The 24,004-nt window shown below is 45.7% G+C and overlaps 1 protein-coding gene and 1 long non-coding RNA gene across 2 annotated transcripts in view; one reads left to right on the forward strand and one right to left on the reverse strand.

The window, feature by feature from the left end:
• Positions 1–24,004, forward strand: part of STXBP4 (syntaxin binding protein 4) — a 132,173-nt gene that overhangs the window by 104,772 nt on the left and 3,397 nt on the right. The window lies entirely within an intron of this gene.
• On the reverse strand, positions 1,819–11,207 carry LOC310839315. Its single transcript, XR_014561425.1, has 3 exons — positions 6,030–11,207; positions 3,873–5,991; positions 1,819–3,555 (listed from the first exon to the last, which is right to left on the reverse strand). It is a non-coding gene; the product is annotated as an uncharacterized lncRNA (long non-coding RNA).

The following is a 24,004-nucleotide window of genomic DNA, read 5'->3' on the forward strand; positions in this document are numbered from 1 at the left end:
AGCAGCAGCAGCAGCAGCAGCAGGAAGAAACAGGCAGTATGACTTCAGTTCCCAAATGGCAAATGTTTCAAAATTATTTGTATAGAAGCACCAATGTTGCTTGCTTAAGCCGTGCAGTCTAAACTTGGTGCATCCGGCTTAGACTGCCTTGCTAGTAGCATGTGGAATGTGTGAGAGAACAAAGAGTTTGGTAACCTTTCCTCCCAAGGTGAAACGAAGTGACCTAGCTAAGCCAGGCAGGAAAGCTTACTCTGTGGTCTTAACCCCTTCATGGGTATCCCACACACCTACCCACAGGCTCCCTCCATTGACTGGAATGTGACCTGCATCCTGAATGTGTGATCTGTGCCCTGCAATAACCGTGGCTACAGATTACATGTTCAGCATCTATGCATAGTGGGGGGGGGGGTGTGAACATATAGGGCTCTATGCACAGTTGGTGACTGAAAGCCAGGGAGTAGGGTCAGCAAGTTCATTTCCGCCCTGACCCATTGAAGCAATGCAGGCATCCCACAACCCTAGTGAATTGTGACCCAGATTTCCGCAAGAAAGCCTCTGCCCGGTGACAAAGGTATCCTTTCTCTGGACGAGAACTTACTTGGAAATGCTTCTGATCAGATGATCCCATTCAATGGGCTTTGATATAACTGTTGTGTATTTAAATAGGGATTAGTGGAATGGTTGGTACTTAACCGCACTCCTGCTAATACTATAACCCTCTTGTACTGCTTGGCTGTGAATTTTCAATCCATTCTTTCACTCTCTGGTATTTGGAAGAGCGGCAGTCATGAGGAGTTTAGAACTGGTTTCTTTCCAGAGCACAAAATTAGATACAGGAACGTGTCTTGGTTGTCATGACAATCATAATTCCCCCAAATCTCTCAATTCCTGATCTGCACTGCATCTGAATCCTCTAAACCTTATTTGGTTCTGTGCTTTGCTCCATATTGCATAGGAACTGGAGGTGGCTGTGGATTCATTATAAGTTCACACCATGCCCAAAAAAGGGGGGGGGGAGTATTTAGTTCACTGTGGGGTAATGGGGTCCTTTAAATGTTTGGTTCAGTACCAAGTACGTAGCCAGTAGCTTGAATCTATTAATTTGGGTAGCCGTTAATTGAATGCAATAAATGCTCCAGGAGTATGGCAGCTGAATATCCCATAAGCCTGGAAGAGCATGCTGCTTAAGTTTCTATAAATATCTCTGAAGCAGAGTGGTATAGCAGGATGAAGCGCTGCATGAGAAATCAGAGCTTAGAAGGAGCTCAACCAGCTGGTTTGTGTTGCATGCGACAGTGGAGCACATTCGATGTGGATAACAGACAGGAATGAAACATTTATACAAAGACATGCTGATGATTGGGAAAACATTTCTGATCCATGTGAGCTGGAACTGATAAAAACAATAAAACATTGAAGCATTAAAAAAAAAAAAAAAACCCCAACCCATGCAGCATAATTCATAAGGTCCCTCATGAAGTCAGATTCTTGAACATCCAATTTATGGAACATTATTTTGACTGATTCACATGACAAGAGCCACACAGTAATGTCCGAAGGTAACAGTCGCACAGCTCAATCTGGCATTATGATTTCCCCGGTTCTAAGCAGTTTTGGAGGTCAATAATGTGAGGGACGTGTGTGGCTCCGTGGGTTAAACCACAAAGCCTAGGACTTGCCGATCAGAAGGTCGGCGGTTCGAATCGCCGCGACAGGGTGAGCTCCCGTTGTTCGGTCCCTGCTCCTGCCAACCTTACAGTTTGAAAGCATGTCAGAGTGAAAGTAGATAAATAGGTACCGCTCCACACAATGGCACCCCCTATTTCTCTCTCTAAGATTTATTCTGATTTGCCCTTTCTGTAGAAAATGCAATACGTTAAAAAAAGGAAAAAAGAAGAAGTGTTGGCAACAGTCCATTTGCAAGATCTGAATAACCTGCTGACTATATTAATCTCCCACCTGGACCCACTCTAAAGAGCATGTGGGAGGGAGGCAATTGCAAAGCGCACATAGTTTTGAATGGGCTATATTGCAGGCACAGCAGCAAAGAACATAGTAGCCACACCTGCACGTTTTGAAGCAAGCCACCGCAGGCAGTCTCTTCTATCCTCCTACCGTATTCAGCTTTGCCATATTGTAGCTCAGCATCATGAGACTAACTCCCCAAAGTAGGCAAGGTCTTGCTATCCTCCCACGCTCGCCCACCGCTTACATATGTGTAAAATTTCAAAGGATTTTTGCCCCTATCAAAATTTGCTTTGCTATCTGCCTTAACGAAACAAAAAAAGCAAACTCCAGCTCTTTCAAATACACTGTCTACTGTCAGAGGTAGCAGTGTTTTAGATGAGTATTCCTCGAAGCCACTGTTCAGAGTAACGCTTCCTGTGACCTGGAAACTGCTTTTAAAGTGAGGCCCTTTGCCAAAGAAAATGTGAGTTGAACCCCTAATATCTTAAGGGGTTTTTTTCCTACACAAACATGAGAGAGAGAGAGAGAGAGAGAGAGAGAGAGAGAGAGAGCCCTTCATTTGCAAAAACGTTTGCAAGCCCTACCAGACTTTGAAAAGAAATATCAGTGCCACTTTTCTTTTGCAAGATGCTCATCAAAGTAGCTGAACAAGAAGTAACAACAACAACAACAACAACAATTTATTATTTATACCCTTCCCATCTGGCTGGGTCCCCCCAGCCACTCTGGGCGGCTTCCAACAAAACACTAATATACAATAACCTATTAAACATTAAAAGCTTCCCTAAACAGGGCTGCCTTTAGATGTCTTCTAAAGGTCTGGTAGTTGTTTTTCTCTTTGACATCTGGTGGGAGGGCGTTCCACAGGGCGGGTGCCACTACCGAGAAGGCCCTCTGCCTGGTTCCCTGTAACTTGGCTTCTCGCAGCGAGGGAACCGCCAGAAGGCCCGTGGAGCTGGACCTCCGTGTCCGGGCAGAACGATGGAGGTGGAGACACTCCTTCAGGTATACTGGACCGAGGCCATTTAGGGCTTTAAAGGTCAGCTCCAACACTTTGAATTGTGCTCGGAAACGTACTGGGAGCCAGTGTAGGTCTTTCAAGACTGGTGTTATATAGTCTCGGCAGCCACTCCCAGTCACCAGCCTAGCTGCTGCATTCTGGATTAGTTGTAGTTTCCGGGTCACCTTCAAAGGTAGTCAAAGCTTCAATCCCATGCACAATTTCCCGCGAGTAACTCCCACTGAATGCGGTGAGGCTTACTCATGAGTAAATATGCCTAAGACTGGGCTGTAAAATAACCAACCCGACAGCATGCGAAACTAGGGATCCAAAGCAGACTTAACTGACCCACAGCAAATGGATCCCGGTGCTGATTGGAATATGGCTCCCCTTTGGAATCTGCAGCCCACCAGATCACTGCAAGATTGCCCGAGGCTTTTATTTCCATTTATTACCTTCCCTTCACCCTAAAGCTCCCACCTCCTTTTCACTCTGCCATAGCCCCCTTGGTGATTCTGAACACTTTATCATTTATGAACCATCTCAAAATGATTTCACAATTTCAGTAAAACCATATACAGTGGTACCTTGGTTCTCAAACAACGTGGAACCCAAACACTGCAAACCCAGAAGTAAGTGTTCCGGTTTTTGAACTTTTTTCAGCAGCCAAACATGCTCCATTTTGAGTGTTAATAGTTGACCACAATTATGCAAGCAGGATGAGTTTCCCAACTCGCTGAAGGACATAAGCGATAGCAAAAGGTTTACAGGAGACTGATAATTCTGCCAAAAAAGGTAAATTCTATATAATACAGTCCCTTTAAAAACTTGGTTAAAGCAAGATGCAGGCCAACTGGTACTTCCATAAGAAAAAATAACTGAATATTTCTTAATACTGTGGTACCTTGGTTCTCAAACACCTTGGTACTCAAACAACTTGGAACCCAAACACTGCAAACCCGGAAGTAAGTGTTCCGATTTGCAAACCTTTTTCGGAAGCCAAACGTGCTCCATTTGGAGTGTTGCACTTCCGATTTGAGTGCCACACTTCCGTTTTGAGTGTTACGTTGAGGTCTGTCTGTTTTTGTTGTTTATTTTGAGTTTTTGTTTTGCTGCTCTTTTTTTGTGACTGTGTGGAACCCAGTTTAGCTACTGGTTGGTTGGTTGGTTGGTTGGTTGATTATGTGACTGCAGTACATTGTTTACGGCTTTCAGTTTATGGATCAGTGGTCTCGTTAGATAGTAGAATTCATGTTAAATTGCTGTTTTAGGGGTTGTTTTTAAAAGTCTGGGACGGATTAATCCATTTTGCATTACTTTTTATGGGAAAGCGCATCTTGGTTTTGGAATGCTTTGGTTTTGGAATGGACTTACGGAATGGATTAAGTTTGAGAACCAAGGTACCACTGTATAGAACAAAAGAATGGATAAAAACATTGTAAAACGGTTACATATATAAAAGTTTCAAATCCAATGCAGGTTCCGACCTGGAAAAATATCTGTTGAAAAAAGAAAATCTTAATAGATACTGGAAAGACAGTAGAGGTTGTGTCTGTCTGATATATTATGGGAGGGAGATTGAAATGGTAACTGCCACCACACCAAAAGCCCAATTCTGACATCAGGCAGAATGGAGAATCCTGATAAGATGCTGTCTTCAGCTGTCTTCTCCTGCAGAGCAGAGTGATCGGTTGGGTATACATATTGCATATACTTAAGCAGTGTATACCAAGGCCTGTAAATAAGCATGTATCCCTTTTCATGGGAGATTCTGGTTGCAATAACTTGAAAGACCTGGAGTAACCTTATGTATCTTGAGATGCCTTTTACAATAGGTAAACAGGCTCTGCAGCGTTAGAAAGGCAAAAGAAGAGTGGAGGTTCTGTTGGTCTTCTCTGAAACCATCAGATACACAGAGTTGTCTCTAATGCTAGTCTTACCCAGAGTAGACCCACTGAAATTAAAAGTCATGACCAACTCAAGTCCATTCATTGCATTGGGTTTACTCTGAGTGGGACCAGCACTAAACACAACTCATAGCATCTCAGTCATTCTGAACACTTCAGATGGAATCCATGAGCCTCCTCAGCCATTATGTCTGGTCCTAATCAGGACTCCCTTTGCCCCTCATCCCTACCAATGCTTCACCTAACTAAGGGGTGGAGAAACTATGACTCCAACTCCCATCAGCCCCAGCCAGCGTGACTAATGATCAGGGATGATGGGTGTTGTGGTCCAGCCAGCAACATCTGGAGGGCCAGATGTTGGCCTTCCTTAACATAGCTGCTCCAGACACCCTCTCTTCTGTTTATCACAAGAATTGGTGGTCATTGCTGCCACCGCCAGCCTTTTTTCTTTTCTTTAAGTCACTGCTTCCTTGCCTGGCATCTGGTTCTTGAGGATTCCTGGTCCATTTCCCATTCTTTCCCATAGCATTCTGTCCTTCCTTTGTTCCCTTGTTGTCCCAGCACAGCCCAGGTACCTGCACCAATGTGGAATGGCTAAAGGTCAGGTGAGCCTTGCTGGCTTTCTTCATCCTCAACGGGTGTCTCCCCCCTTTTTTTAAAAATCCAGAATTCTCCTGTGACCCCAGGCCAACTGGCTACCAAATAAACAGAAGTTATTAAAAGACATGTTGATGTTTAAGGTCAAGCCATCTGGTTTTGATTGTAGAAATAAGTAACTTCCCAAGCTGTCGGCATGTTCTGGGTCCCTTCAAATTGTCTCTGCCAGCTGCTCCTGAGAGAGATTTACTGTACTTGCTTCGCTTTTTGTTCTTTTGCTTTCTTTGGACCTTACATCCCCCTGCAAATCTGGAAAGCAGAAACATTGCGATGAAGACGAAAGTGATTTAATCCTGCGAAGGTTAGCAAAACCAAGCCCATCTCTTGCTTTTTCATAAGGCAATACTATGTTTGTTTATCACTTTTGGATCTCACCCTTTCTCCCAGGAGCTTAGAGTTCTTCCATAAAACGCTCCATAGCACTAAGAGCCAAACTACCCAGTTGTTGTGCAACTCTTGCTGAATAATATTTCTGTAGTCTGCAGGAGATGCATTACATGTTTCAATGATCCCTTCCATCAAGCTCCTTTTGTACGGAAACTTCCCATGTCACACGTAACACATACTGTATTTTTCGCTCTATAGGACGCACTTTTTCCCTTCCAAAAATGAAGGGGAAATGTGTGTGCGTCCTATGGAGCGAATGCAGGCTTTCGCTGAAGCCTGGAGAGCGAGAGGGGTCAGTGTGCACCAACCCCTCTCGCTCCCCGGGCTTCAGGCAGCTATCTGCAAGCCTTCAGAGCACGGCGGGAGTTCCCATTCCCAGCCCCGCAAGCTCCGGGAGCGGCGGCGAGGTTGCGCGTAATCTTGCCACCGCTCCTGGACCTGTTTTGGGGGCTGGGGTCGGGAGAAGCTCGGGCTTCCCCCGCCCCAGCCCCGCGGCTAAAAACGAAGCCAAGACAGCAAGCGGGATCCATCCTGCTCACTGTCTTGGCTTCTGCCAAAGCCGCGCGCAGCCTCTCCTGGCTGGAGAGGTTGCGTGTGGCTAAAGAGGAAGCCAAGACAGCCAGCGGGGTGGATTTTTTCCCTTTATTTCCCCCCAAAAAACTAGGTGCACCCTATGGCCCAGTGCGCCCTATGGAGTGAAAAATACAGTAAGTTCTCTTGTAGCCTTCCTGACATTTAGGGTGACATTCAGTGTGCTCCTCAGACCAGACCCACTGAAGTTAATGGACATGACTAACTTGCGGTCATTGATTTTCATGGGTGGGATTCATCTATGTTGTTGTGTGCATGGAACAAGGTCTGCTCACACAACAGGACTTCTTCTTCCCCTGCAACCCATAAATCTGCTCTGGCAGGTTGGGGGAAAACTCCAGAACTGGTTTAGGGACTACACAGGGAGGAAGGCTTGTTGAGGAAGCAGACCTTGTTCCCCACATGCGTGCCACACTTGAATTGCACCCTGTGGGTCTGCTCTGAGTAGGACTTTGTTGACTACAACCCTTGGTTTTCTTTTTCTTTTTTTGAAGTAATTTTTATTTGGTTTTACAAACATGAAATTATAACAATACAAAATACATCTCCATACTTAGAGATTCCTCCAAATCTCTGAACTTCTCACCTTCCCTTCCATGGGTCCTATTGTCAACCTTTTCAACTGCATATTATTCAATAATCCATATTTTAAGTCACTCCATTTTGTCCATAATATTTGCCACATTACAAATGTTATTGCAATCCTGCTAATGTTTTCATCTGCTTACAGTGGTCTCCCAGATAAGTTACAAATTTCCCCCATTCTTTCTTGAAGTTTTTGTCTTCTTGGTTCCTGAGCTTTCCGGACAGTTTTGCCATCTTAGCATATTCCAGCAGCTTAATTTGCCATACTTCTCTGGTAGGGACTTTGTCTTCTTTCCATCTTGGGGCTAATAACATCCGTGCAGCTGTCGTCACCTACATTAAAAGTCTTTTCTGCTCCTTTGGAATATTGGTACCTATAATTCCTAATAGAAAAGCTTCTGGGGTTTTTTATTAAAAATATTTCAAACATTTCTTTCAATTCATTATATATCATTTCCCAGAATGCTTTTATTACCTTCCACATCCACCACATATGATAAAAGTGCCTTCTTTTTCTTTACTTTTCCAGCAGGTATTTGTACTTGTCTTGTACATTTATGCTAATTTACTAGGAGTCAGGTACATCATTTTCATATAATTTTATTTCAGCATACAGTATGCCCAGAAGATAACCCTTAGTTTTCTAGAAGGAAGGAGGGTTTCATATTGCTTTACATTTGCCCATAGATAGGTGCACAGAGAGCATTTAAATATGCAATGCAAATCTATATAGTCTGACTAGCTCTATGCCACATGATCCCATTGATTTTGCAGCTCAGTCCTAGGCTTGGGGGTGATGTGGTGCCCCAGCCTTGGTTTTCTGCTTGAGAGCAGGCATCATTCTCTACCAAGCTCCGATAGCGTGTGCCGTGATGCTCACCGAGGCACAAATCAGGTTGGCGTTTTGTGAAGCATCAATACACTGTAGCACTGCAGCAAGTTAAGTGTTACTAGCAAACCCAGCGTTCGGCTTACAGAAAATTAACAGTGTAGCAAAGGACAGTTGCTAGCTAAAGACTGGGTTTCGGGATGTGTGCTTCGGGAGAAATAGAACAGTTCAGTTTCTAGCTATTCAGCTTTAGCAGAAACCTTGGTCGATCTCGACTTACTCCTTTGGTCCCTACACGAAAGCCAAACATGTTTGCATAAAAGATCAGTTAGACTTCGTTCAGTCTTCAGGATTTCCCGATTCTCTGGTTCGCTTTTGCTAATGTAAAATCACCGTGCTGTGCTTTTTCTGCATATTGAACTTTCCTTCTGAATTTCCCATGTGTTGGAGAATTTTAGCTTTTTAGAGACACAGCTTTGCCACATTTGAGCCTCCACTAAATCCCTTTTTTCTTTTTCTTTTTTGTCATTCCTTTTTCCTCTCTTGGCATACTTCAGGCATGGCCAAACTTGGCCCTCCAGCTGCTTTGGGACTACAACTCCCATCATCTCTAGCTAACAGAACCAGTGGTCAGGGATGATGGGAATTGTAGTCCCAAAATAGCTGGAGGGCCAAGTTTGGCTATGCCTGGCATACTTGATAGATGGTCTCACGATAGACGTGACTTCGATGCAAATACATTTGGGATTAATACAATAATAATTTTATTGTTTATACCCTGCCCATCTGGCTGGGTTTCCCCAGCCACTCTAGGCGGCTTACAGCACATATCAAAGCATATATGGCAAATGAAAACGCAGGATAAGCGTTGCATCGCAGTGTGGCTTGTCACATAAAAAATATTTATCAGAGCCAGTTCTTGGAGTCAGTAGCTGGAGGGTTTGCCATCTTGTTTTTTTCTGTTATAGTCTGAACTCTTTGGTGCAAGCTTATTTCATTTTCTGAAATACAAACATTTGCCTCTGGACTTCATCCCTCGTTGCTTTTTACAGTTCAGTGTTGGCAAATACTTGACAATATACAGAACCATAAGATGTACATCTGCTTCGGTACCCAGATGCCTATGCAGAAGTGATAGCCCATAATAGTCCCATGCAGGACTCGACCATCAATTCCCTTGTTTCACTTTTCAGAAGCCGTATTGTCGTGCATTAGCCTGCAGCAGAAAACCTCTTGCTTTCTCTGATCTTTCCAATATTTTTTTTTCTTCTAACTTCACTGTAGCAGAGGATTTGATGAACTTATTTGTAAATTTTGACAGCAAAGCAGACCTTATGATTAAATTAACCTCTGAAAAACAAGCCCTTTGAAAATCCACCCGGTGCTTCAAATAGGTCTGTTGATTGTTCCGGTTATTGCCTCTGCTCAGACTAATATTTTCCCAAAGCATGTTGTTAAATGGAAAACATTTTTATTTGTTTTTGCTCGGGGAGGGGAGGGTATTTACATGTCGGAATTTCTATTTGTCTCTGTCCAAAGCTCTCTGGATTTCCCATTCAGTTCCCTGATATCTCCAGTCACAAAGACCTCAGGTAACAAAATGATTCGGAAAGGCACTTCCTGGGAGTCAGGAATTTATTTGATGGGATTGTTAAATGTGTCTTTGCCTCTTAATAAGTAAGGTTGTTGTTTTTTTTTAAAAAAAAAGCAAAATGCCTCTGCTGTGGGGACTAAAAAGGAGGAGTTTAACCCTTTTCTCTCCCACTGCAGCCCTAAGAAATATCACTCATCAGATTTCATTGAGTGGAACTCCAGCTTCTGAAGAGGAGCACAAGGGAGAAAAGGGTTAAATTCTCCCCTGCACATTGGCTTGGATTCTATTAAATTATCAGTGCCTCCCCTCCGATGCAATTTGCATTTTAAATGTGTGGACATGCATTTAACCATCCGCAACCTTTGTAGAGACTCTCAGTTAAAGTAGAAAACAGTGGGCTGTCTGGACCCGTGACAGATTTGCACATTTCTAAAACACTTCCTCCCACTAAATGCAACCTTAGAGGGAAAATTTGAACCCTCCCTCCTCACACCCATGCATGCACACATCCGCACCGCCTCAGACTAGCCCTCTTCACTGATGCTCCCCACATGCATGTCCGGGAGGACGTATTTCCAATATCACAATGTTCCCCCCAAAACAGTAAATCTGGGATTATCTCATTGGACTGATTATGTCAAAGCTCTTTAGCCACAGCACTCTCAGAGGGCTATAAATAAGTGGCAAGGCAGGCGGTAATCATTTCTGTGCGTAAGCCGTCTCTGCTATATTGTGTGGCTGGGTCCGTGATGTTGGGTGGACTTAGGGTTGACCTGTAAGCATTTGCTTTCCAGTGAAGAGGCAGGATCAGGGTGGAAGAGACAAAAGGCCCCGAGCCAAAATACTGCAGAGGACACACACCTGTAGCTCCATGTGCACAAAGGTTTCATCTAAGCTAATGGCAAAAGGTCTTCAAACGCGCTAAAATTCAGCAAGCTTATGTACACATTGGGGTGTGTCCCCCGTTAGGAGTTTCTGACCAGTCAAATGCACCGGCTGCCTGAGACAAACGATTCACCTTTATTTCAAATGACAGCCATAGCAGCTGTGGTGGGCAGTTTGTTTGTTTGTTTTTTAAAGTATTTTTTATTAGCAATTTCAGCATGACAAAATTTCAAAACATGCCCTATTCATTATTTCCCCCCCTTTTTTCCCACCCCCATCAAACCCTCCCCCCGAGACTTCCCTCAGCTCCTCTCTCTGATTTCTCAACACATGCTATTCTCTACATGTTATAAAATTGTACATATCCTTACATTATCTATCTATCATATTATCAACCAATAAATTGGTGTGTGTGTTTATTCAAACCCTGCCAAGGGGTCTAGTTCATTTTGTTGTCTTTTTAGGTAATTTGTAAAAAGTTCCCCTTCTTCCTTAAAGTCACAGTTGTCCTTGTCCCGCCGTTTGTATGTCAATTTAGCCAGTTCTGCATAGCTCATCAATTTTTCTTGCCACTGTTCTTTCGTTGGAATTTCCTCGTTCTTTCATCCTTGTGCTATCAAGACTCTTGTCGCTGTTGTAGCATACATAAATAAGTTTTTTATTTTTCTTGGCAGGTCTTGTCCTAGAATCCCTAACAGAAATGCTTCTGGGTTTTTTTTACAAATGTCATTTTAAACATTTTTTTTTCAGTTCATTGTATATCATTTCCCAAAATGTTTTCATTTCTCTACATTTCCAGCTGTAGTGGGCAGTTTGATGTGTAATAATGGCACCATCTTCTTTTCCCTCTCCCTCTCTCTTTCTCTGAGAGTGGCAGATGAGGCGACGATGGCAAGCCAGTCAGTCCCTGAGGCAGAGGTGCTGTCTCTCATTAAGTTTCAATATTTTTAACACACACAATCAAAACACAATTCCATCTTATTTTTGTCAATTTCCCGCCCTGCTTTTCATTTTTGTTTTTCCCCTTCTGCTACACCCTATCTTCTGCCTATCGAATCATAACCACAATATTACACTCTAATTATTTCTGCTGCTCATATCTCAAATCCTGCTTGCGAGTTCATCATACTATAATATTCCTTTAAGTTGTCCAAAAAGGGCATCCACTCTTCCATAAAACGTTCATCATTAGATTCTCTTAATTTTGCTGTTAATTTTAGCAGTTCTGCATAGTCCATTATCTTACTTATCCATTCTTCTTGGGTGGAAACTACTTCTTCCTTCCATTTTTTTGCACATAAAAAATCCTAGCTGCTATTGTTGCACACATAAACAACGTTAGCATGGTGGGGGAGATTTCGGTTCGGGCTTTTAAAATATACTCATTTTTAACATCTTTTTTATTTCATCTTGTAACATTTCCCAAAATACCCTCACATTCTTGCAAGTCCACTACCTATAAAAAAAGATTCATCTAGCTGTTTATATTTCCAGCGATGGATATGTAATTTGTTAGATAATTAGATAATTTGTTAGGTGTTAAGTAGCATCTATACAGTAGTACCTCTGGTAACATACTTAATTCATTCTGGAGGTCCATTCTTAACCTGAAACTGTTCTTAACCTGAAGCACCACTTTAGCTAATGGGGCCTCCCGCTGCCGCTGTGCCACCACCGCGCAATTTCTGTTCTCATCCTGAAGCTAAGTTTTTTACCCGGGATACTATTTCTGGGTTAGCGGAGTCTGTAACCTGAAGCATATGTAACCTGAAGTGTATGTAACCCGAGGTACCACTGTACATCATTTTCATATAGTTTTCCTTTAAAGCATAAAGGTAAAGGTAAAGGAACCCCTGACTATTAGGTCCAGTCGTGACCGACTCTGGGGTTGCGGCGCTCATCTCGGTTTATTGGCCGAGGGAGCTGAACGTACAGCTTCCAGGTCATGTGGCCAGCATGACCACGCCACTTCTGGTGAACCAGAGCAGCGCACGGAAATGCCATTTACCTTCCCGCCGGAGCAGTACCACTGAGGGGGGTGACCAAATGCCGGGTGGCACTCACCACAGGGCCTGCAGCATGCCCGAGCCAAGCGTCTCTCCTGCGAGTGATGCGGTGGGCTTGGGCGCCCACAGGCTCCGCACTGCCCCAAACAGTCTGCCCACTGCCCCACCCCCCAGCTGTAGGTCATCTGAATGGGAGGAGGCAGGCAGACTCCTCGGAGGCCCCATGGAGCGTCCTGTCCCAGCTGGCCCGGCCCCGGGGCGCAGAGCATGCGCGCTGCCCCATGCGCCCGATCCGCTTGTTCCTCCGCTGGAGGCGATTCATGCACAACATCTCACCCTCAGGGAAAGGCCGAGCGGGGAGCCTGGCACAGTGCGGCCTCCTCTCTCACACTGAGGAGGAGCCAACCCTTGAACCGCATTGTGCTTGGCCTCCCCCATCCCCTCAACAGGCCCGGCCCCCTGCCAGCAAATATTGAGGGGGTCAAAGACCCCTCCACCCCTAAGAGTTGGCACACCTGACCTGAGGTCCCTTTTCCACCTAATGACTGCTCTGAGCACTGATGGGGCCCCTCTTCATCGATCCAAAGAAAACAAGTGAGGAACCTTTCTAGATCTTTAAGGGAAGACGTCCGAACTAAGCCTCGGATTTAGTGCAGTAGCATCGCTGTGATACAGAACATGGACAGTACAGAGCCATAGCTTTTGAAATATTATGGCTGGTATTTAAGCCCACTGCATGCCAAGCCCTGATCCTCATAGTGATATGATTAGATATTTGCAGCTTACAGGAATGCCCTGAAGCTACGAGATGAATGATTTTTGCCTTTGGCTATTACAGCATTTTAAGTTCTCAGTTGTGCTTCTGTTAATTGTTACCCTATTCGAATGAAGACAGTTGATGTAACAGGGTTTTTTCTGATTTGTTTATTTGTCAGCAGCTTTTGAGTATTTATTGGATGCGAAGGTGAGATTAAAATGTTCTAAAATGAATAAAAATAGAGAAATGTAAACAAACGAAAATATGTGGTGAAGACAGACATAACGTTCAAAGACAGAAATAACGTTCGAAGACAGACATAATGTTCTAAGTGTGATTTGAAATGAAGGAGTGCTGAATATTACACACACACACACACACACACACACACACACACACTTTTGCAGGGTCATTTGCCTCTGAAAAGAAGGTTGGGGGAAGGGATATTCATCGACTTTCAGAAGGGGATGAATTTAACTGAAATTTCAGTTTTACCTTCAATACAAGGTTGCCATCACTGCCAGGGGCCACACAGCTGCTTCAGGCAGTGGCAAGGTTTTTTGGATTCCAGAAAGCAAAGTCCTCGGCTACCTCATATCTGAGATTCCTGCATTGAAGGGGGTTGGACTAGATGTCCCTTGGGGTCCCTTTCAACACTACAATTTTATGATCAAAATTACCTTTAAACTCATCTGTTTTCTTAAGATCACTCCAGTTTTCAGGAGTGGTGTCACTGCTTCCCCTGCTACATCCACCTCCTGCACCTGAAAATTATGAAATTCACCTGAGCCAAATACTTTGGAACAGCACTAGGTAAAGGGACCCCTGACCATTCGGTCCAGTCGTGACCGACTCTTGGGTTCATATCGCTTTATTGGCCGAGGGAGCCGGGGTACAGCTTCCGGGTCATGTGGCCAGCATGACTAAGCCGCTTCTGGCGAACCAGAGCAGCGCACGCAAACGCCGTTTACCTTCCTGCCAGAGAAGGTATCTACTTGCACTTTGACATGCTTTCGAACTGCTAGGTTGGCAGGAGCAGGGACCGAGCAACGGGAGCTCACCCCGTCACGGGGATTTGAACCGCCAACCTTCTGATCAGCAAATCCTAGGCTCTGTGGTTTAACCCACAGCGCCACCCGCATCCCCTTGGAACAGCACTAGTTTGGAGCAAATATTTGCTCTGTTCTCAGATGTTCTGATCATGACAGTTTTGCAGGTTCGATCCCTGTATGGGAGAGCTGCAAAAGATTCCTTCATTGCAGGGGGAGGTCCTCAGGGTCACTTCCAATTCTATGGTTTCTCTGTCCTCCCCTCCCTCCCTGAGGGGTTGCCAGCATGCCCCCATGGATACATAGATGCCCACAGAGACCATCCCTGGTGCCCTCATGTTTCTCTCACCCAGCTGAAGTGAGCCTTGAAAGAAGCATCCTATTGAAGCCAATAGATTAGGTGGTGTGGTGGTCCTCCCCTTGGGGCAGGAACTTCCTTATGTCCCTCTATAACCATCATGCAAATCAATGGTACTGTTCCCTTTAGTTGTTAAAATTTGTTGTTTTACTCAGAGTAGCCCTTTTGAAATTAATGGACCTAATTAATTACGTTCGGTGAACCCTTGGTTTTGTTGTTGTTGTTTTTTAAAAAGACCCCGGACAGTTACGTCCAGTCAAAGGCTACTATGGGGTTGCGACGCTCATCTCGCTTTCAGGCCGAGGGAGCCGGCGTTTGTCCGCAGTCAGCATTCCGGGTCATGTGGTCAGCATGACTAAACTGCTTCTGGTGCAATGGGACACCGTGACGGAAACCAGAGCGCACAGAAATGCTGTTTACCTTCCCTCCGCAGCGGTACCTATTTATCTACTTGCACTGGTGTGCTTTTGAACTGCTAGGTTGGCAGGAGCTGGGACAGAGCAAGGGGAGGTCACCCCATCGCAGGGATTCGAACTGCCGACCTTCCAGTCTGTAAGCCCAAGAGGCTCAGTGGTTTAGACCACAGTGCCACCCGCGTCCTAAACCCTTAGTTGGATACCATGTTTTTATTATTGATTATAACCAACTGAAGTAGGTTCCTAATAAATGTATTTTCTCTTTGATGGCACCTCTCCCTTCACCGAAGTAGCTTCCAAACCTACAGAAATTTGTTCTCTACTGCCTGGTAAGTTATTTAAGGGCTTTCAAAATGCTCTGGAAACAAAAAAAGAAAATGCCTTTCCAATTTACCGAGGTTTCCCTGCCCAGTTGCCTTAATGCAAGTGTTACTTTCCATAACTGTCCCAAGATTTACAAAGCTGAGCCCAGCTGAGGTCAATGTCATCTGCTTTCAGGAAGGAAGCAAAAACTTGCATTTGTGCAAACCACTTTGAGTGTTGTTGTTTGTTGGTTTGTTACACTCAAGCGATGTAAGAATTTTATGAAATTAATAAATAATAAATGTTCAGCCTTCTCGTGTTTCTAGTCCTTAGTTAGGGGGCAGTTTCCCTCCGGAGGACGCCCCGTGCTTCGCGCAGGTGTCCGCAAGCCTTGCGCGCCCGGGGGAATGCCCTGAAGGAGAGCGCCCCGCGCACCGGACAGACATCCACAGCTTGGGGAGCCCTGCAGGAGTTCCCTGCAGGGCTCCCCACGCTGCGGATAGCAGCCTGCCACCCGGCGCGCGTGGCACCCTGAAGCAGAGCGCCCCGCGCGCCGGACAGACATCGGCCAGCCCCACAAGCTCGAGGGACAGCGGGGAGGCGCAGCACCGCCATCCCACTGTTCCCCGACCTGGGTTTGGGGGGGAAATAAAGGGATTTTTTCCCCTTTATTCCCCCCCCCAAAAAAGTAGGTGCGTCCTATGGGACGGAGCGTCCTATGGGACGAAAAATACGGTAATTGGTTTCCTTTTTTTTCCAATTCCAGTTTCCAGCTATTGGCGTTTTTGTTATTATTTAAATATGCTTGGAAATGTAGCATAGCTGTTGGCGTTTTAATGGTCATATTGAGTTCGTCTTTACAAAAGGCAGTGCGCTTTGGGCTCTCATCTGAAGTGGAGGAAGAAATGGAATACATATTGAAATTAGTCGTAGCAGTAGTAAATTTTAGCAACTAAATAAAGGTATAATTAGCAGTCATAATTACCTTTACTGTGTGTCTATCTGCGGCTTAACATTCATCCTGAGCTCTCCTCTTGAACCTGCTGGCATTAAAGGCTGCGGAAAAGTGGAAGGAAGCACCTCAGCCAGCCAAATCCTGTTCTTATCCAGTCTACATTTGAGAAGCAATTCTGGCAGCAACAACCAAAAACCTTCAGCCTTGATTGTAGTAGTAAAGATATATGTGGACTGTCTGCTCGAAAGATGGGTTAATCTAATTAACACACCTCAAGTTTAAAATGGGAAAGAGTTCCCCCGGTCTGGATTTATATAGTGTTCGCGGTCATAATAAGACAACCTCCTTCATCCCTGCTTTTGCCTGTCATGTTCAATTTAACATTAGCTTGGCACAGCTGGGAGAAAGGCAGGAATAGAGGGGTGATGCCGTCATTCATTCACCCATCATCCTCAGAACAGAAGGATCTTTCCACCGGTAAGTCAGGGCTGTAGCCCTGTGACGCAAAAGCTAGCCTTCAACCACTGAATGGGGGAAACGTGACTGAGCGATTGCTGCGGCAAAGAAGGAATAGCCTTCCCACCGCTCTCAAGGGGCCTCGGGCTGGTTATGCATGAACACACAGGGGGTGCAATGTGCTTTGCCTCATGTTTCCCCGCCGTCAGTGTCCCCTCGCTTTGCTCCCCCGCCCCCCCATGCACACACCGTGCCTTCATGCCGTCTCGCCATGCAAACTGTTTTCCGGACACAATGGGACTTTTTTTTGCAAAGGAGGCTTGCAGGCTCCTGCTGTGCTCATTTAGCACACATCTCGCCAGGTTTCCTTCGTGGAGCAAACAATGGTACTCCCAGACTGTAGTCAGGTGGTTTTGTATTGTGTCAAGATTCAACCACGTTGTACTGAGCATGCCAGATAGTCTCCCCGCCCACCCTGAATCCTGCATTACATCTTTGCTAACAGTAAGATGTCAAGTAGATAAAGAACTCCACAACGTTTAAAAGGCATCTGAAAGCAGCCCTGTATCAGGAGGTTTTTTTTATGGTTTGTTACAATTTTCTATGCGTTGTCAGCCAGAAAAAGACCTTGACACCTCCGCCTGCGTAACCTACTCTGGTGCTGCAGGTACAAAAAACCAAAAAAAAACTTGCATGAAGAACCGCAGGAGAAAGATTTAATCCTGTTGAGGAAACAGGATTCCTCTGCATAGACCAGTTTGTATGACACTGAACACAATGTTTTTGTATCACAGACCCTCCAGGTGTCCCTATTTTCCAGGGACAGTCTTGGATTTACAGAGAAGCTGTCCCGGTTTCTGATTTGACCCTGGAATGTCCCACTTTTTCTTAGGACATCCCTATTTTCATTGGAAAAATGTTGGAGGGTATGGTGTTATGCAAACCCCAAGCCAAGGAGATAAGTGCAACCTTTAAGAGGCTTCTGAAGGCAGCCTTATACAGTGGTACCTCAGGTTAAGTACTTAATTCGTTCCGGAGGTCCGTACTTAACCTGAAACTGTTCTTAACCTGAAGCACCACTTTAGCTAATGGGGCCTCCTGCTGCTGCCGCACCACCGGAGCACGATTTCTGTTCTCATCCTGAAACAAAGTTCTTAACTCAAGGTACTATTTCTGGGTTAGCAGAGTCTGTAACTTGAAGCATATGTAACCTGAAGCGTATGTAACCCGAGGTACCACTGTATCAGGAAGTTTTTAATGCTTTACAGTGGAATCTCGGTTGTTGAATGCTTCAGAAGCTGAACGTTTCTGCTTTCAAACGCCGACAACCCGGAAGTGAATGCTTCCGTTTTCAAACGCACCTCAGAAGTCGAATGGCTTCCAGGGCGCGTTTCTCCATTTTTTCAATGGATTTTGCCAACCGCCCATTGCACCTTGGTTGTTGAACATTTCAGAAGTTGAACGGTCTTTCAGAATGGATTACGTTTGACAACCGAGTTTCCACTGTACTACATTTTTCTATGTGTTGGAAGCCGCCCCGAGTGGCTAGGGCGACCCAGCTAGATGGGCCAGGTATAAATGATAAAATGATGATATTGATGATGTGGGCCTCCAGTCCTGTCTTTCTGGCCCTCAGGGCTATTCATGGGTCATGAACTTTTTATAGAAGTATGGAGGCCTTCCATGGCAACACTAGGGCTCTCCCAGGTTGTTTTGGGCCCTACCCATCAAGCAGGCCACACGCTGGATCTGATCTTTGGGGCTGGCATAGATGTGATCATGCTCCCTGCTGTGGAAGTGCCATGGTCTGATCACTACGCTCTGAAAGCCAAGATTGACTTCCCGCTCCTCCCTGGCTCGGGTGGCGAACCTATTTGGGCTCGTCCGCGAAAACTGATGGATCCTGATAGATTCCGACAAGCCTTGCGGAACCCTGCTCCTCCTGGCGACTCATTAGATGACCTTGTTGAGGACTGGAATAACCGGCTCTTGGCAGCCATTGATGAGATCGCACCTAAGCGCCCTCTGCGACCCCGTCGAAACCGGGCCCCTTGGTTTACTGAGGAGCTCCGGAAAATGAAGCGGGATCTCAGACAGCTAGAGCGAGTATGGCGACGGACTCGTGACGGAGCCTCAAGAACATCTTATAGGACGCTTATGAAAGCCTATGAGATGGCTATGAAAGCTGCTAAGAAATCTTACTTTGCAGCTTCCATTGCATCCGCTAGCTCTCGCCTGGCACAACTTTTTAGAATAATTAGGTCAATAACGTCCTTAAGAGGACAATCAAATTTAAGCACAAATTCGACCCACAGCTGTGAGGCATTCGCGAGTTTTTTTTGCGGATAAAGTCCTATTGCTCCGCCGTGACCTCCCTGCCAATTTAGATACAGTGACTGAACTGGAGGCCCCTCGAATGACTTCAGGTCCAGTGTTGGACCATTTCGATCGGATACTCCCTACTGATGTGGATAGATTCCTCCAAGTTAGTAGGCCCACCACCTGCCTCCTTGATCCGTGCCCGTCTTGGCTGATTAGGGAGTGTCCAGATGTTGCGCGGACCCCTCTGGTTGAAATTATCAATTTGTCCCTTGACACGGGGACGTTCCCAGGGGAACTGAAGGAGGCAGTGGTGTGTCCACTCTTAAAAAAAACTTCATTAGATCCCTTAGACCTATCCAATTACTGCCCAGTTTCAAATCTCCCATACCTGGGTAAGGTAATTGAGAGAGCGGTTGCTGAGCAGCTTGGTAGGTTTCTGGAGGAAACATCGGCATTAGATCCATTTCAGTCCGGTTTCCGTCCTGGTTTTGGGACGGAGACGGCTCTGGTTGCCTTAACAGACGATCTCCGTAGACAACTGGATCGAGGCGGGTCAGGACTGCTGATCCTTTTAGATTTGTCAGCAGCCTTTGACATGGTCGATCATGATCTTCTGGACCACCGCCTCGCAGACGTGGGGATACAGGGCATAGCCCGTAACTGGTTGTGCTCTTTTATCTCTGGTCGGGGACAGAGGGTGGCACTAGGGAGGGAAATGTCGTCGCGCCACTCGTTGGTGTGTGGAGTGCCGCAGGGCGCAATTCTCTCCCCGATGCTTTTTAACATCTTTATGCGCCCCCTTGCCCAGATTATCCGGAGCTTTGGGCTGGGCTGTCACCAATATGCTGATGACACTCAGCTCTATCTGCTGATGGATGGCCACACCGACTCGGCCCCAAACACATTGACCAGATGCTTGGAAGCTGTGGCTGGATGGTTTCGTGGGAGCCGATTGAAACTAAATCCTTCGAAGACAGAGGTCCTATGGCTAGGTCGGGATGGCATGGGGATGAGGGACCAACTCCCTTCTCTTGCGGGGGCCCAATTAGTGCCATTGCCTTCCGTTAAGAGTTTGGGTGTAATCCTTGACGCCTCCCTTTCCATGGAGGCGCAGGTTACAGCAACAGCCAAGGCGACATTTTTCCACCTTCGCCGCATCAAGCAGTTGGTCCCTTACCTTTCCCGCCCTGACTTGGCCACAGTGATCCATGCGACGGTCATCTCCAGGCTTGACTACTGTAATTCGCTCTACGTGGGGCTGCCCTTGAAGCTGTCCCAGAAACTCCAGCGGGTACAGAATGCTGCAGCGAGGCTCCTCATGGGGTCTCTGCCATGGGAGCATATTCACCCAGTGCTTTTCAAGCTGCACTGGCTCCCGGTGGAGTACAGGGTCAGATTTAAGGTGCTGCTTTTGACCTTTAAAGCCCTTCACGGCCTAGGACCCTAGTACCTCCGGGACCGCCTCTCCTGGTATGCCCCACGGAGAGCCTCAAGGTCCATAAATAACAACACCCTAGTGGTCCCGGGCCCTAAGGAAGTTAGATTGGCTTCGACCAGAGCCAGGGCCTTTTCAACTCTGGCTCCGGCCTGGTGGAACGCTCTGCCTCATGAGACCAGGGCCCTGCAGGATCTGATTTCTTTCCGCAGGGCCTGTAAGACAGAGTTGTTCCGCCTGGCCTTTGGCTTGGAGCCAGTTTGATTCCGTCCCTCCCCCCCCCTCTCTCTCTCTCTCTCTCTTTTCCCCTTCTTTTCCTTCTCCTCCTACGATGAGGCTACATTTTAATATTTTAATGTTCCATTATTTTAATTGTTGTGTTTTATTTTTGTTTTTAAGTTTGTAATCATTCATCTTGTTTTTATTATTGCTTGTAAGCCGCTCTGAGCCCGGCCTTGGCTGGGGAGGGCGGGGTATAAATAAAAAAATATTAATATTATTATTATATATATTTTCTGGACTATTTTGGAAAGCACTACAGGCAAACAAGATTGCGGGCAGGATTCGAGAAAGGGGCAGCAGAAGATAAATGATCAAGTACCGTATTTTTCGCTCTATAAGATGCACCAGACCACAAGACGCACCTAGTTTTTGGAGGAGGAAAACAAGAAAAAAAATATTCTGAATCTCATAAGCCAAAACAGCAAGAGGGATCACTGCGCAGTGAAAGCATCTGTGATAGCTGCGCAGCCTGCATTCGCTCCATAAGATGCACACACACATTTCCCCTTACTTTTTAGGAGGGAAAAAGTGAGTCTTATAGAGCAAAAAATATGGTAACTGTTTTAGGGGGATTTCTGCAATAGACAAGAGTTGGATATATAATGCAGGAGAAAAGGGTTTGAACGAAACACGGTGGGGGTGGGAGTCAATACATGAAAAATGTAACCATTTAATTTGAAATTTTTTTGGAAATTCAATAAAAATATATATTGAGAGGGGGGGAAAAGGATATTTCTGAGTAAAACATGTGCTGCGATTTATTACTTCCCTTGTTATTCATTGAAACAGTTTGAATTTATTGACTTGGCTGTTTATGGGTGTTCCAACAGGTTTATTAAGTGTATTTCTCCTGGCCCGCCTTATGCAGTAGGTGGAAACATTACTGAGAGGCTATTGTGGCATTTTGATTGTTAAATCGTCTTTCCTATTGGTTTGTTGGTTGTTTCCTTCGCTGTTATTGCCTTCGTTGTAGTATGTTATTGTTAACTGACTTTGGACTTCCTGTTGGAAAGAAAAGCAGGTCACTGGCATTAAGCTGAAATAAAATGGAAATGAATGTTTCGGGCAAGCACCCTGAGGAAAATAGGCAGTTTTTCAGAGGACGCCTAAGGTGGTTACAGGTGGAAGAATACCTACTTTTTACTCAACCTCTTGGCTGGAGCGCATTCCCCAACCCTCTCCATTTTATTTAGGGTAATATTTAGGGTAATAAAAGGGAATGGCATTGAGACCCCTCTGTGGAGTTGCTGGCTCCCACCCCTATTTACGAAGCGATGGAGGCAGACTTATGGGAACTCTAGCAGTGGGGCAGAGCCAGGAAAGGCAAAAGGGAGGGATAGCAAGCTGACCAGAAGTCCAGAGGTAGCATTATTATCTATTTACGACTGGGTGGAAGGTTATCAGGCTTTGAAAGACACAAATTTATTGACAGCTGCAGGAATTATCATAGCTAGGAAGTGGAAGGGGCAAGCAGAATATAAAATGGAAGAGTGGTATAAAGAGGTGTGGGATATAGCTATTAACGATAAATGTGCCATTAAGGTATGAAGGAATATGCAGGAGCCATGATTTTGAGGAGATATGGAGGGTGTTTGTAGATTTTGTACTGTTAAAACAGAAAAGGGTCAAACCATCGCGAGAGGTGTTGAAATTTTGGGAGATTGGATAGTTACAATGGAATTGTCTCAGGGGTGGGGTGCACATTTTGATTCTTATTTATTTGTGATTATTATTACTTTGTCAAGCAAACAAACAAAACAAAAGAAAATAAAAAAGGGGAGTTAGGGCATAATTCAGCTTCAGAGCCAGTTTGTAAATATGTGAGCATCATTCCGGACAGCATCTTTCCGATGTCCTTATTTCATCAGATTGTTAAGTAAAACTTCTTTTAAAAATCCAAATGAAGGTGTTGACAAAGCCAGTAACATGCTGTTAACTTGGGCTATCACCTTAACAGGACTTCTGGGTTTCCTTTGGTGCGATCCGACCGCCTTATCCTTTTACTTCCGCATGAGCATCATTTGTTCATTTGTTTATTGATGAGCTACTCTGGATACTAAGAGGGAAATAAATTACAATTTTACATTTTAAAACAATAACAGGAGAACAGCAAATGAAGCCGCTAGGGTGTGTGATGGTTAGGGTAGCCGTATGTCCTACTTTCCAGGGATGCAGGTGGCACTGTGGTCTAAACCACTGAGCCTCTTGGGCTTGCTGATTGGAAGGTTGGTGGTTCGAATCCCCATGACGGAGTGAGTTCCCATTGCTCTACCCCAGCTCCTGCAAACCTAGCAGTTCAAAAGCACACTAGTTCAATAGATAAACAGGTACCGCTGCGGAGGAAAGGTAAATGGTGTTTCCGTGCACTCTGGTTTCTGTCAACGGTGTCCCGTTGCACCAGAACCAGTTTAGTCATGCTGGCCACATGACCCAGAAAGCTGTCTGCGGACAAATGTCGGCTCCCTCGACCTGAAAGTGAGATGAGCACCGCACCCAACAGTCACCTTTGCCTGGACTTAACCATGCAGGGGTCCTGTACCTTTACCTTACCTTTTCCAGAGGACAGCCCGTTATTGGAGGTGTCCTCTTCCTTAAGATTGTCCCCGTCCAAGGTCAAGAACCATAAGAAGGAAGAGCCCCAGGAAATTCCCATCAACAGTTAGCACCTGGGCAACAGATCAGAGAGATGAATTATATCTGTTTAAATTATAGCCTCCCCACCCCGCCTCCCCACCCCCTGCATTCACCTCTGTCTGCAGTTTTTGCATTCCTCTTTTGCTGATGCATATAAGCAGGGCCAGGGCCAGGGACGCGGGTGGCGCTGTGGGTTAAACCACAGAGCCTAGGGCTTGCCAATCAGAAGGTCAGCGGTTCGAATCCCCACAACAGGGTGAGCTCCCGTTGCCCGGTCCCTACTCCTGCCAACCTAGCAGTTCGAAAGCACGTCAAAGTGCAAGTAGATAAATAGGTACCACTCCGACGGGAAGGTAAACGGTGTTTCCGTGCGCTGCTCTGGTTCGCCAGAAGCGGCGTGGTCATGCTGGCCACATGACCTGGAAGCTGTACGCAGGCTCCCTTGGCCAATAAAGCGAGATAAGTGCCACATCCCCAGAGTTGGTCACGACTGGACCTAATGGTCAGGGGTCCCTTTACCTTTACCTATAAGCAGGGCCACCCTACTGATTGCTCCCTTGAGTCTTGGTAACTTCCAGGACACCCTTTACAAGTGGCTCTCCCTTCTCCTTTGAGGGGGGCTGGTGGA

The sequence above is a fragment of the Podarcis gaigeae genome (assembly GCF_964106915.1).
Source record: "Podarcis gaigeae genome assembly, chromosome: 2".
In the NCBI taxonomy this organism is placed as follows: Eukaryota; Metazoa; Chordata; class Lepidosauria; order Squamata; family Lacertidae; genus Podarcis; species Podarcis gaigeae.